Source organism: Peromyscus maniculatus, chromosome 16 (genome assembly GCF_049852395.1).
Source record: "Peromyscus maniculatus bairdii isolate BWxNUB_F1_BW_parent chromosome 16, HU_Pman_BW_mat_3.1, whole genome shotgun sequence".
Taxonomy (NCBI): domain Eukaryota; kingdom Metazoa; phylum Chordata; class Mammalia; order Rodentia; family Cricetidae; genus Peromyscus; species Peromyscus maniculatus.
In genome coordinates, this window is record NC_134867.1 from 63,751,573 (window position 1) to 63,766,820 (window position 15,248).

The following is a 15,248-nucleotide window of genomic DNA, read 5'->3' on the forward strand; positions in this document are numbered from 1 at the left end:
GGATAGAGACGTCAGGAGGCCAAGAGACCGGACTGTGCAGCACCTGGCGTTTCATTCCTCGATTTCTGTGACATTCTAAGGAACTCTTAATTTCTTTCAACCAGAATAAAACAGACAGAGGCACTTTTCTAGTCCCCAAATTAGAAGATTAAAAGCATCTTGTAGCAAATATGCCCATGAGCATTTAAAGCTCAGTGATAAAGCTGGGGATATACATATATATGTGTATGTACATATATAATCTGTATGTATATATGTATATATATTTCCATCTTCAATATTTTAAATTTTTATTGATATAATTTCCTTATTAAACCAGCCACTTATTTCAAGTCTTTATATATAATAATAACATCAGCCTGTTACTAACTCTCCTGTAAATTAAATTAGTACTTATTGACACCCTATGGCTTCATTCCTGAGTAATTAAAATATTGCCCATCTACTACAAACAAGTCCCAATGGTTATTTTAAAACCATATCTAATGGTGAAGGCCAGTGGTCGATGGAAAAAGTGGCATAAACATGAATAAAACATAAGCACTCTCCCAAGGAAAGAAGATAATATGAATTCCCTGAGTAGAGCCATAAGCTTAGTGTCATAACCATTAATTGACTGGCCTAGCCATGGACTTAACTTAGCCAAGAGAATTTCTAGAGGCAAAAGATCCACTTGAAGTTTCTTGTTTGTTTGTTTTTGTTTTGTTTTGTTTGTTTATTTGTTTGTTGGTGCCTGTCCTGGATCTCCCTCTGTAGACTGGGCTGAACTTGAACTCACAGAGATCCGCCTGCCTCTGCCTCCCAAATGCTGGGATTAAAGGTGTGCACCACCACCACCCGGCTCCACTTGAAGTTTTTTGTTTTGGGGGGTTTTTTGTTGTTGTTTTGTTTTGTTTTTTTGTTTTTTCAGGAAAGGGTTTCTCTGTGTAGCTTTGTGCTTTTCCTGGAACTCACTCTGTAGCCTAGGCTGGCCTCGAACTCACAGAGATCCGCCTGCCTTTGCCTACCAAGTGCTGGGATTAAAGGCGTGTGCCACCGCTGCCCGGCCCACTTGAAGTTTTAAATGCAAATATTTAGCTTCTTTAAAACTAAGGAATAAAATAAAAGGCTCTTTCCTGCCATCCAGCCTGAACAGTGAACTGGATCCTGTGAGCTGCCGCCTTTCAACCACTGTGCAAGCCTGTCGCAGGCCCCAGCCTGCCTTTCCTGCATCTCTGCTCCCCTGGGTTTAATATGCTGCACGTGTAGGAAAATAACCTCAGATTGTCGGATGCGTGGATCGTGACGTAATGGAGGGAGAAGCACTGGGCAGAGGTGAGGGGTCACCATCAATTCTTCGTAGTGCCACTGTCAAATAAAACCTTGAAAAGGTGCCACCTGTGGGTGCCTGGAGCGGGATCAGGCTGTTTGGAGCAGGAGCCACAAAGGCAGAGTTGTCCATGAGTCACACTGTCCAGCCACCCGACCTCTCCCAACACCTTCCTCATCACTTCCTTCTGATCTGGTCACTCGTCGTCTCTTCAACCTTCTGAATTTGTTCTATGACCTCACAGCTGGCAACATCCTACCTGGGGAGGAATCTATGCTCTGAGTCACTGTGTCCACATCTGACACCAAGGAGATGCGAGCTCAGAGCAGAGGAAGAGGCATGGAGAAGGCTGGTTTTTTTCCGTGTCGAAGCTCGGGGTTGGGCAGCCAGTCAGAGACTGCTCTCCTGTGCCTGACGAGGGGCAGATTTGGGGACGGCAGTGGTCACTGACTACTGAGCTCTGCATGCCTCCTGCCACACAGTCTGTCTTCACCAAGGTGGACACTCTGCTGTGGCTGAGACGGGGCAGGCTGCTGCTACATGGGGGCCTTCCAAATTCTTAAACTGAGTAAAATGTAGCCCTGTGTGGTGACACTAAGGGACGTCAGTATTTGTTGAAGTTCCTTTGGGACAATTTCAGAATGACTGGGCCATCTTTCTTTTTTTCTTTTTTCTTGTTTTTGTTTTGTTTTTTAGATAAGGTCTCACGCCCATGGCCCAGACCAGCCTGGAACTTTCTATGTAGCCGAAGAGGATGAATGTCTAATACTCCCAGCTCCACCAGATGCCTGCTGTGATAGCAGGTGCTGACCGCCATGTCTGGTTTATGCGGTGCTGGGGACCAAAGCTAGGCTTCCTGGTTGCTAGGTAAGCATTCTCCCAGCTGAGCTACTGTCCAGTCACTTCTGCAGCTGTGAGAAGAACCATTTACTTCTGAATGACGATGACTCAGTATCACTGTAATATGGATAATTTGACACAAGTCATTTAAACTCATAATCAAACCGCATGCATTTGTGAATGAGGTGGGCTGCCTTTGAGGACTGTGGCCTCCTGTTATGTGATCCCTAGGAAGGACAGAAGCTTACTCACTAATTCTTACCCCACTCCATCCCCACTTTGGCCACCATGGAATTAAAACATGATTCTTGGGTGTGTTCTGTCAATATCCAAGGAGATCTTCTAAGTTCCAGAATAATCTTAGGGTAGTTCATCCTTACTGTCAATTTGACAAGATCTTGAATCACCATGGAAACAAAATTTAGGTCATGTCTATGAGGGAGTTTCTAGATTAGGTTAAATGAGGTGGGAGCACCCACCTTGATTGTGGGTGACACCATTTAGTGGACCCAGGTCCCAGATCAAATATAAAGGAGGAAAGGAGCTGGGGGCCAGCAGTAATCTCTCTCTGTGTTCCAACTGAGCATGGATGGTACCCTCACAGCCGGGACTTCCCCTTCCTTAAACTTCATCTGCCAGACATTGTATCAGAGAATCAGGAAAGGTAACTAATATAGATCTTTGGTGGTTTGGCCCCTACTCTAATTGCTTGGGATGGTAAGGGTGGGGTGGCCCCTGCTGTCCTAACTCACGGAGCTTTCCCAGTTAGTCAGAAACCTCTGGGAGGGGACACTCTGAACACTGTCCCCAGATGATGTGGGAATTAAAGGCCCCAAACAAAAAACGCTCCCTTGATACTTCCTGGGAAGGACGTCTCTAGCCGCGTCCTTTCTAGCCTAAGGAAGTTTTCCTGAATGTGAAGTCAGCAGGCCAGGAGGTGCCCACAGCAGGGCTGGTATTATAAGTTCATCACCGCTGTGCCTGGTGGTGCCCAGTGAGCTGGGCATGGTCTCCTCTCTCTCTCTCTCTCTCTCTCTCTCTCTCTCTCTCTCTCTCTCTCTCTCTCTCTCTCTGTCTCTCTCTCTCTCTGTGTGTGTGTGTGTGTGTGTGTGTGTGTGTGTGTGTCTGAAATACACACAGCTTTTAAGCTGTGAAAAGAATTAGAGGTTTAAAGATAGGCAGGTATTAAAGAAGGAAAAAAATTGTTAGCAAGCTTTACAAGCCTCACCATTTTAATTTAGACTTTATTAGATTAGTGGGAATTATTCTGTCCACCATGGGCTTCCACTGCCACAGCTCCAAACCTGCTTCTGTGAAGCCGCCTGGGGAAGAGGTGGAGCAAAATCTCATACAATCAGCGTCTGTGCCAAGACTCTAACCAGAGGCAGGGAAGAGCAGGCCAAGAATCACGCACTAAAACAACCTAGTCATACCACACACTGGCAGGAGTGAGTAGCCCCTGAAATCGCGCATGAATCTGTGTCTCTGTACAGCTCAGGCCCCGTGAAGGACTAGGGGTGCCATCAGGTGATGCCAAAGACTTGGGCTCAGAAAGACAATCCACAGAGGGTCTCCCATGCTCAGGACCAGGAATATGTGTGAAGGAGAGGGAGGAGATGCAGGAAGGACAGGTGGATGAAGGGAGCGAGGAAGGGAGGGAGGGAGAAAGGGACAGGTGGACAGACGGAAGATAGGAAGGAAGATAAGAAAAGAGGGGAAGAAGAAGGACAGGTGGAGGGGGGAAGGGAAGGGAGAACAAGGATCAGTGGACAGAAGGAGGGAAGGAGGGAAGAAAAGAGAGAGAGGGAGGGATGGAGGGAAGGAGAAAGGGAGGGAAAGAGGGAGGGAGGGAAAGAGGAAGGGAGGGAAGGAGGGAAAGAGGGATGGGGGAAGGAGAGAGGAAGGAAGGAAGGAAGGAAGGAAGGAAGGAAGGAAGGAAGGAAGGAAGGAAGGAAGGAAGGAAGGGAGAAGAAGGAAGGAGGGAGGGGGAGAAGACATTTGGTACCCTCTGGACTCCATACTCCCCTGTGACCACACATAGGCTCTTCTGCGGACCCGGGGGGAGGTGCAGTATCTCAGCAGTGTGATCCATGTCCATTAGCATGGCGTGTGCAACCAGGCAGTGAGAGCATGCTACCTCTGCTGCTGCCTTCTCCTCCTCATTCCCCCATCTCTTCTCCCTTTTATTCCCTCACACAGAGGCCAGTACCTACAAGGGATCCACCCAGTGCAGAAGGGGCCAGACCCAAGGTCTTCAAGGGCGCCTCCCATCTCTTGCCATGGGTGGAGATAGATAGATAGATAGATAGATAGATAGATAGATAGATAGATAGATAGACAGACAGACAGATAGACAGATAGACATATATAGACAGACAGTCGGACGGACAGACAGACAGACAGACAGATAGGTAGATAGGTAGGTAGGTAGGTAGGTAGGTAGGTAGGTAGGTAGGTAGGTAGGTAAATTGATAGACAGACAGATAGCCCTGACTACGGGTCACCTGCACCCCCATGAAGGGTTCCACTACATAACAGGATTGCATTTAGAAGCCGGAATATCCAGGTAAGGCAAACAGAGTGGGCATAGGCCTCAGGTATGGCTTAAGGTGATGCTGAACGGCTCTTCAAAGGGCACTGGATGCAGCAGACTTGGGTTCTGGGTGCTGGTTCCCTTCTGCCCTCAGGTAGCACTTAATTTCTGTGCCACCAAAGCCCCTCATTCCTGTGTCTACAGCTAATACATGCTGCACCTCAGGTCTGGAATGTTCTCCCCTGCCCTGTTGAACTGCACCTAAAGCCTGGAACATTCTTCCCTGCCCCCACTGATCCTAGTACATCAGAGGCAACTGGGCAAATGTCTTCCAACTGGTGCAGCTTTGACACCGAGATAAATGACCTTGTCAAGCAAAAAGAATCCTCACTATAGATGTTCTTGGTGCGGAGCCAAGGAGAAAGAGCATTTCCTCAAAGCAAGTGGGAAAGGGTGCAGTAGCCAGTGCGAACACTCCACCCTCCACACGATAGGGCTCTGTGGAGGTCAGGGGACCTTCTTCAGTCACGTCGGTGGCTCCTCTGACCTCCTTCGCTCCTTTCCACACAGGAGGCTCCGGGGCTCGCTCACTCCTTGAACTGCTGTGGTGGCCATTGTTCAACACCGCTACATTCTTCAAAGAAGCAGGCCCTTCGGTTCCAGGCTCTTCCACCTTCGGTTCTAGGCTCTTCCACCTTGGGTCAGACCTCTTGTTACTGCAGTCCCCAAAGAATTCAGTTTAGGGCATTCCTGTGTCCACAGCCCTTCCAGTTCTGCACCTGACCTTCATGTCTCCAACCCCTTCCTCCATCTGAACCAACAGCCTGCAGAATCCCGCTGGCCACTCCACTCCCGTCTAGTGTATGATGACTGCCCACTTTAACTCAGATCAAAGCTGACCTGAAAATGCTCCACAAACCTCCTTCTTCTCTACCTATGTCTGCCAAAGGTGCATAAGGCCACTCCTATAGGGGCCCAGACAGGGACTTCCCAGCATCCTCTACCCTTGCTCTCTTCTCACCTAGCAACAGATCCAGTGGATTGGAAAGATGTTATCTCTCACCTGTATTTTACCAGCAACTGAGACGTCTTTGCTTCCTCTCTGAACTCCATGCAGAGGATTGTGTAACCAATCGGAAACTCGGACTTTTCATCGCAGGTTATTGCACATGACCCTCTGCCTCAGCCCTGCAGTGGAGAGCTGCACATGACCCTCTGCCTCAGCCCTGCAGTGGAGAGCTGCACATGACCCTCTACCTCAGCCCTGCAGTGGAGAGCTGCACATGACCCTCTGCCTCAGCCCTGCAGTGGAGAGCTGCACATGACCCTCTGCCTCAGCCCTGCAGTGGAGAGCTGCACATGACCCTCTACCCCGGCCCTGCAGTGGAGAGCTGCACATGACCCTCCAGCCCAGCCCTGCAGTGGAGAGCTGCACATGACCCTCTACTTCAGCCCTGCAGTGGAGAGCTGCACATGACCTTCTCTCTACCTCAGCCCTGCAGTGGAGAGCTGCACATGACCCTCTGCCTCAGCCCTGCAGTGGAGAGCTGCACATGACCCTCTAGCCCGGCTCTGCAGTGGAGAGCTGCACATGACCCTCTAGCCCGGTCCTGCAGTGGAGAGCTGGGTCCTCCACCACTCAGAGTGAAAACCTAAGTCTTCACACTGGTGACCTGGTGACACACAGCTCTCTGCTGCCTTGCTCCCTCCCCTTGCTTCCTCCACTCCCAACAAAGCGCACTTCTTACTCACCTGCCCCAGACACCTCCAGCAAGGCCGATCCTGGCTGCCCTGGCTCACGACCCCTTCTATCTGCAGCATTAGCCGCAGATCTTTAAGAGCCCACCTCCAGGTGTGGGGCGTCCCTTCCCATGTCAGCTTGTGGAGGTCACTTCCCTGACTACTCCTTATGGACCACACACCCCTTCCTTGGCAATTTCCCAACTGCCGGATCACCGTTAGTGTGTTCACTGACCCACCCCATCAACTCCACAACAGCAAGGACCCTGACTTAGTTTCCCCACAGAGGCAGAGGAGTAGACTCCACTCAAGTGCATTCCACACCCCAGCAGGGGACTCTCCAAAACCACAGACCAAACCAGACCTTTTCTCCCACCCAGGTATTTTGCCAGAGCATAGATAGATAGAGATACCAATGCACGTCATCACAGAGCTGCAAGATTAAAACTCCAATGAGATGTCACCAAACCCCTGTTAGAGCAGGCAGGGTTCTGAACACAGACCACACTAACGGCTAGCTGAAGTAGGAGTGGCCGGGAATTTTCTTCATCCGTGTTGGGGATACCAGGACAGCCACCATAGAACACACTGAGTAGTCTCTTACAGAACTAAGTACATTCTTACTCTATAGCCCAGCAAATGTGCACCGTGGTATCTGCACAACAGAGTTGAAGACGTATCCACATGAAAATCGGTACATGTTTAGAACCACTTTCATTACCACAAATTCAGAGCCAGCCAAGATGCCCTATCTCCAGTGAGTGGGTAAACTCACCATGGGACATCCAGAGAATGGAAAATTATTCAGTGATAAAAAGAAGTAAATTGCCAGACCCCCAAAATGGCATCAGGGGACTTTAGACACACACTGCTACCTGGAATGAGCCAGTCTGAGGAAGCCATATGCTGTGTGAGGACAAAGGTATGACCCGCTGGACAAGCAAGACCATGCAGACTGAAGTGGCCGGTGGGAGGGAGGATGAGTGGGTGGGTAAACCTCAGGGGATTTTCAGCCAACGCTGTCGGCTATGCTGAATGACGCCACAATGCTGCAACCCGGCGTCACACATTTGACAAAAACCAGAAATGCACAGCACAAAGACAGTACAATTGCAGGTCGCTGTGGATGGGAGGCGTGCTGAAGAGAAGGGCTGGATACGCGGAGGTTTACAAGAGCGCTTCCTTTCCTGCTTCCTCTCTCTGTAAAGCTACAAGTCTAAAAATACAAAGTCCATAGCCTGCAAGATGGATCAGTGTGTAAAAGCGCTTGACACAAATGCCTGTTGACCTGATCTCAATCCCCAGAAGCCATTTGTAAAAACATCAGACGTGGTGGCCAGCATCTGAAACCTCAGCATACTTAGATGAGATAGGAGGCAGAAACAGGAGAATCCCCTGGATGCTTGCAGACCAGATAGCCTAGAGTCTGCAGCATGGCAGAAACAAGACCCCGCCTCAACCAGGTGGAAGACAAGGACCGATTCCCAAAAGTTATTTTATGGTCACCCCACAAGCATACCATGGCACACGTGCATCTGTACTCACAAATACACACACATACATCACACCACACTTCCATGCACACACAGTGATAAAAATCAAACGTGAGATAAACTCCATAAAAACAGGTACTCAGTCTAGGTAGGCATAATGGTGCACACCTTTAATCCTAGCACTTGGGAGGCAGAGGCAGTCTCTTCTGTGAGTTCAAAACCAGCCTGGACTACCCAGTGAGTTCCAGGGTAGCCAGGGATGCATAGTGACACCCTGTCACAAAACAAAATAGGACACCCAGGAACAGGCATACACTGTTGAGAGGTCAGAATGAATGTCATCCTTCATAAGCATTTAGTTACTAAGAACTATGTCCAGGTTGGTGCATTCATTATACATGCCAAGAAACATGCCTAACCAGGACGGGGTAATAACATTTCTGGGGCATTCCCCTGGCATCAAGCATTGACCCAGTGAGTATATTTTATTGGCAAGCATATATTTGAATGACTTAGAGTTTCTTTCTGACCAATAGATGTCCCATTAAATAAAATGTCCCCAACCTCATCTTTGGTGGGATAGACCCAAGCAGGCACTGGGAGACAGATGGCCGGCCCCACCACCTCTTCGTAAGAATTAGATACTCATGTTGTAACTCAAGCTCGAATACTTAAAATCAACACGATGTATCCTGGAATGATGTCACAGGCGTCTAATCCCAGTTATGCAGAGGCAAAGGCCAGAGGGCCCCGTGAGGGTCACAGGCTCTGACCAACCAGGGTTATGAGTAGTTTCAAGGTCAGCCTGGCAGCTTCTGAAGACTTTACCTCAAAATAAAAACATACAGAAAGGGCTGGGACTGCAACTCAGAGACACAGCAATGTCAGACAAGCGTCAGGTCTTGGGTTGAATCCCCAGAACCTCCAAAATAATAACTCAGTGTCCAGAAGGCAAACCTCTGTGCTGTCTCGTCCACCCGGTGGAGAGGAGTGGGCGCCTGTGGGGGTAAGCACAGGAGGTTCGCATCTGAGGAGACCAGGTGAGTGTTCCTGAGGGGGTGGGGCAAGCTGTCAGCTCTCCCCTCTCCCCACCTCCAGGCTTTTTTTCTTCTCCACCTCTTCGCTGTAAGAAGTGACAGACAGATCTGATGTGAAAAGTCTCAAGTCAGCATGAAGATCCGATCCACCGAACAGATCAAACAAGGTCTCGACAGAGAACACGATGTAACGCCAGGTCTTAGCAGAAGTTGTTTTTACCAAGCCTTCTCCTCACCAGTGACAAGGCCACCCTCCTGCCTGGAGCAGGTATCAGGCTGCCAGCAGGCAGGGGACACCCAGTGGGGATCCATATTAGCAGGGCAGGTCCCCCCTCTCCTTCCCGGGGAGTGTCTGCATGCTCCTCCAAGCCTCTGCTCTCCTAGGACATCCCAGCCTTCTCGGCCACAGCAGCACCCTACTCTAGGAACATCACGGGACACAGGCAGCCCCTCAGCACAGCCAGCCATTGCCACCTGCTGCCACGGCCAAGGGTGGGCACTTAGATCAATGCGCCCAAGGTTAGTGCTTTCTATTTTTACTCTTGCCTGTGGCTGTCTAGAACTGAGGAAGAGCAGAGAAGGCTTTGAAGACGCTTGTCCGTCAAAGAGCATCTGAGGGAAAAAGAGATGAGAAAAGCTGCCCTAATTAGAGAATTCTCAAAGGCCGGGTTCCTGGATCAGCATTGATCACAGCACCTCGTGTGATATTTACAGGAATCCTGTCAAACCGTTGTTAATTTTATTTTCATAATAAAAAAGAGTCAAAAGATGAAACTGTGCGTGACGCTTCAAAGCTAGCCAGAAGCAGGGTCAGGGTGTGTAGTTTGGTCCCACAGCCCAGTGTCTGGCTCACAATTATATAGTAGTGTTCCAGACTCACACTGACTCTTGCACTCACACGCACACTCATACACACATTTGTGTGCTTGCACACTCAACAGGCACACACTCATTCGCTCACAGACACACTCACCCACGAACTCACAGGTGTGTTCAGTCACACACTCACACATATGCACACACAGGCATAGCTTCATGCTCATACATACACTCGCTCCATCACACGTGACTTTTTTCTCATTTGGTAAGTGTGACTTCACCCTGCACAATAAGCCTACGGTCGCTGCCGCCAGCTGGGTGCCATCCTGCTCCACAGGGCAGGCCTTAGGAGAAGGGTGACTGATCACCGAGTCGCAAAAATAATTGGGAGTAAGAGAAACTTTCTTGGAAGGGGAACTTCCAGTACTGGGGGTGCTAATGAATAAACACGAATGTACCTATTGTTTCTGCACGGCATGCAATCCTGTAATAGACAAAAATTAAGATCATATAGATACTCTCTCATAAAAGAAAACCTTAGGTGACATGGCTTATTTTAGCTCTCTGCCATCACGGGCCTGTCATGTTCCTGTCAGAAGGGGTTCATTTTTTTCTGCACTAACGCTCTCCTCCCAGCTATTGTTCTCATCCTCACCAAGAACCCAGAGTGACTTTCTGGGGGTGGTTCCAAGAAGACAGAAGTGAGCACCCCTCTGGAGGAGCCCCCCAGCACCCTCGTCTTTCCTTTCAAACTGTTTTCTCTCTTCCCGGGGACTCTGCATGGCCTCTCCTGTCCTTCCTGTGCCCACACCACCACTGGCCGTGAGCACCGATTCACCTCGGCTCTTGGAGACCCTCCCCAGCTGTCCCAGTGTCCCCCTTGGTGACACGGGCAGCCAAAGCCCTGTGGCACATGACATGAGACCAGTGTCTTGGAATAAAAGTGAGCCAAGTTCCTTGTCTTAGTTCAGCGGCTGCAGTCACCGCCCCGAGCTCTTGACTGCTGATGGGACTCACCACCCACGCTGACCCAAGGACAGAGACGCAGTGACAAACAGACGTCATTCTATAGCCCTCGCCACCCTACACCCGCTTGCTCTCTCTGTGGGGTAGACCAGCAACATGCACTTGAGGTTTGAGTTTTCTGTTCTTGTTTGTGGGGTTTAAAAACAGGCTCTCTTTTTTTTTTCTTTTGAGACAGGGTTTCACTATGCAGTTCAGGCTGGCCTTGAATTCATCCTCCTGCCTCGGCCTCCCAGACACTGGGAACACCAGTGTGTGCCAGCACACTCAGGTGCTTTGGTTTCTCCCACTTTTAATGGGAATGTTAACACATTCTCAGTGTTCACTATAGTCTTGTGCTTGCTTTGCAGAGGTCTCTGGATTCTTCCCAGGAGGCTTTGGAGCTTGAATGCACCTACACTCCCATCCCCATTGGTTATGGAGAAGAGATCCCTCACAGCTTCTTGGCCTTTGACCGGCCTCTCTGGCTGTGGCGGCATCCCTGATGATGGCAGACCCAAAACCAGGCAGCAACACCTGGTGGTGTGTGGCAAGCACTCTGGTGGTGTGTGGTCACTGACTGTGGAACCATCACAGGGCCCCCAGTGCTGTCCCCCTCCCAAGCAGACTTCACAAAACAAGAGGAAATCTCCATTCATCCAGAAACAACTGTTCTCCATTAACCCCAAACCTGGACCCAGTCAAGGCTGCCGCAGGCCATGCCGGAGTTCTGTCCCTAAGGGCCTGTTTGGTCCCGAAGGCCTCATCCCATCCTTTACCACGCCCTCTCCACATCTGTGGCATCCAGCTATGAAGAAGCCACGAACTCTCACCTGGATCTCTTCACTCTCTGGGTTTCCCTGTTTCCTGTGGTGTCACTTTACTGTTCTTGAAATTCCTGCTTCTTGTATGGGGAGGGAGTTGGGTTTTGATGGTATAACCCTGTCTGTTATCCACATTGAAACACTCTAAACACTCAAGTAACAGGCCAGAGACAAGGCTGCCCTAGCAAATGGGAGTCTCTGTCTGGAAGCTCAGTTAGTTTCTGGTGAACTGTGTCTGAACAGCCACCTCACAGGGAGGGTCCACATGGGCCACCAGCACCTGTTAAGGAAGGCTGTCCTGATGCTATTTGAGTCCCAAACTCACAGTGACCCCCTGGTCTCTTTATTTAATGTGGGTTACCATTCAAAGTAAGCTGGTCCCATGGGGTGGTTCTGTGGGAGGCGCCTGAAGAATATCTTTCTCTCTAGTGGTTTTATAACCCAGTAGGCATCTATCTCTCTTGTTTGGGTTTCTATTGCTGTGATAAACACCACGACCAAAAGCAACTTGTGGAGGGAAGAGTTTATTTCAGCTTATACATCCAGGGAACAGTCCATCCCTGGGGGAAGTCAGGGCAGGAACCTGGAGGCAGGAGCCGAGGCTCATGGAGGGCCACTGCCTTGACTGCGTAGTTTTATGTCAACTTGACACAAGCTGGAGTCACCCGAGAGGAGGGAACCTCCATTAGGAAATGCCTCCATAAGCTCAGGCTGTAGGCAAGCCTGAAGGGCATTTTCTTAATTAGTGATTGATGAGGAGGGCCCAGCCCATTGTGTCCACATGGGGCCATCCCTGGGCTGGTGCTCCTGGGTTCTGTAAGAACAGGTTGAGGAGGAAGCTACAGGGAGCAATCAGTAAGCAGGACCCCTCCATGGCCTCTGCATCAGCTCCTGCCTCCAGGTTCCTGCCCTGCTTGAGTTCCTGTCCTGACTTTCTTCAGTGTTGAATAGATGTGGAAGTGTAAGCCGAATAAACCCTTTCCTCCCCAGTTTTCCTTTTGGTCATGGTGTTTATCCACAGCAATAGAAACTGTAACTAAGACACTGCTTAGCGGCTTGATCCTCACGGCTCTGCTCAGCTTGCTTTCCTGTGCCACCCAGGACCGGCCTGTGGTGCCACTCAGGGTGAGCCGGGCCCTCCCACCTCATGCATGCCTCACTGACTGGCCTGCAAGCCAATCGGATGGAGGCATTTCCTCAGCTGAGGTTCCTCATCACAGGTAACTTCAGCTTGTGTCAAGTCGTCCAAAAACCGAGGTGGACCACATCCTTGTCTCATCTGTCATTTCTCTAAGGATCGGAGGAGGCATGTTTCTTAATCTATCATTTATTTCGTGTAAATTAATGCATGTGTTTAGTAATGAAGAGCTTGCCCCTGATTTCCACAATAAACACCACCCCCTCCCTGCCCCCAAAAAGGTGAGCCAAAGGCTTTCTTTCCCTTTAATTCACCATTGTGCGAGCCGGGACTTGGAACAGCATTCTCCTCAGACAGCAGCTGCAGCTCCTTGTCTTCTCTGTGTGCTCAGCCTAAGGTTACTTACTCAAAATTTCACAATCATCTGTAACAACCACTCACTTGGATGGCAAGCAGATTTTTAGCATGACTGAGTTTAGGATTATTATGTCTTGAGTATTGATCAAATGACCAAAGCAGTTTTATAGTTCGTTTTAAAATGAAAGTAAGCCATCTTGAAATAAATTAAAAAAAAAAAAAACAAAAAAGGACATTTACCTACTATGTACATCTTATTCCTGAGCAGTGAGCAGAATTGTATGTGTGAAGGACCATGGATGTGCTTCTTCAGTGTGTGTGTGTGTGTGTGTGTGTGTGTGTGTGTGTGTGTGTCTTTTGGTGTCTGTGTGTGTGTGTGTGTCTGTGAGTGTGTGTGTCTCTGTGTATATGTCTCTTTGGGTGTCTGTGTGTGTATCTGTGTCTGCGTGTGTGTCCATGTGTGTGCTATTTTCACTGTCTGATAGAGCAGTTAATTATTCTGAGAATGTTGCAGACAAGGTGGGGTGATGGGGTTGGTAAACTCAGGTCATGTTCTACTAATGGGCGAAGCTTGAACTAAGAGCTGATGCAGTCGGTCATCTTGTCCCTTTCCATCCTGTAAGAATGCTGCCTACTGGAGCTGTGCAGGGAGCCAGACACCAGGTTCCCTCCAGGGCACGGAGAAGAGGAGACAGAGTGTGACATTTCTCAAGAGGATGGGAGAGCAACAGTAAACAGGGGAAGTTTCTGGTTGTACCTGCCTATTTGGGTTCATGAGAAATTAATGGGAATGAATTCTGTGAAATTCCGTCTTCATTCATGCAAGCTGGAGCAGAGACTCGGGGAAAGTGTGCAAACATGGAAGTCTGGTGTAGCAGGCTTTCTTGGACCACCAGCCCCCAAATCATGACACAGAGACTTATTATTAATTACCAATGCTCAGCCTTAGCTTAGGCTTGTTTCTAGCTACCTTTTTTTTTTTAAACTTAAATTAACCCATTTCTATTAATCTATGTACTGCCCTGAGGCTCATTTACCTTATCTACGTACTGTCCATCCTGCTTTTCTGCTTCCTCCCTGTCTGACTGGCTGGCTGGCTGGCTGGCTGGCTCCCCTTTTCTCTCTGCCCACGAACACCTATCCTTCCTCTGCCTTACTAGTGGCCATTCAGCTTTTTGTTAGCCCAATCAGGTGCCTTAGGCAGGCAAGGTGAAACAGCCACACATCTCTACATAATTAAACAAATGCAGCACATCTTTACCTAGTTAAACAGATGTTCTGCAGAACGAACAAACGCGACACATCTTTCCATAGTTAAGCGAATATTGTATCCCATGACAGAGGCCCTCAGAAGAGGTCTCAGGGATTCTGACCCGGCCCCGTGATGTCTGTGTGTGCTGAGATATGGCTAATGGGGCTGCTCCCAGACCCACGTGAAGACAGAATCCAGATGTTCCTGAACCTGCAACTACAGAACAGAAATGTTCAAAGAAGACTTCACCTCTGCTGGGTCAAAGAAGAGTGGCCAGAAGCAAAGACCACAAAACTTCCACAAACTTTGAACTGCCTCATTTACAAGAAGAAGAAGAAGAAGAAGAAGAAGAAGAAGAAGAAGAAGAAGAAGAAGAAGAAGAAGAAGAAGAAGAAGAAGAAGAAGAAGAAAAGAAGAAACTTTACAGTAGTAACAATTCTAGCCCTCAGAGTTCAATTTAAAGCAACCACATAGTAAGAGTAGCTAATCCAAAGAGGATGTAAGGACTCTGACAAAAATTAAAAACAGTAGCATACAGTGGGGCCCCCCATTTGTCCCTGCATTCCAGAGACAGAGGCAGGCAAATCTCTGTGTATTGGATACCAGCCTGGTCTACAAAGGCAGTTCTAGGCTACCCTGGGCCACACAGTGAGATCCTGTCTCAAAAATAAATAGATAGATGGATAGATGGATGGATAGATAGATAGATAGATAGATAGATAGATAGATAGATAGATAGATAATAAAGTAAAAACAGAAGACAACAGACTTATCAGAAACATTAGCTATTCCAATTAAAATTTTGGCCCAACAATAACAAAATTGCCCACCCACTGAAGCTCCCTAGACAGTCACTCTGAGATTCGAGGCAGGGCCAGTGAGGACAATGAAAAGACTGAGCACA

The 15,248-nt window shown here is 48.9% G+C and overlaps 1 protein-coding gene and 1 long non-coding RNA gene across 5 annotated transcripts in view; one reads left to right on the plus strand and one right to left on the minus strand.

The window, feature by feature from the left end:
• Pde10a (phosphodiesterase 10A) overlaps positions 1–15,248 on the minus strand; it is a 432,646-nt gene that overhangs the window by 298,728 nt on the left and 118,670 nt on the right. The window lies entirely within an intron of this gene.
• Positions 1,626–9,726, plus strand: LOC121823291 (uncharacterized). 2 transcript variants are annotated; one of them, XR_013045155.1, is made up of 5 exons: positions 1,626–1,806; positions 2,006–2,176; positions 5,253–7,344; positions 9,014–9,220; positions 9,513–9,726. It is a non-coding gene; the product is annotated as an uncharacterized LOC121823291 (long non-coding RNA). The 2 variants fall into 2 exon arrangements; XR_006064706.2 differs by lacking the exons at positions 9,014–9,220; positions 9,513–9,726 and having other exon boundaries at positions 5,253–7,666.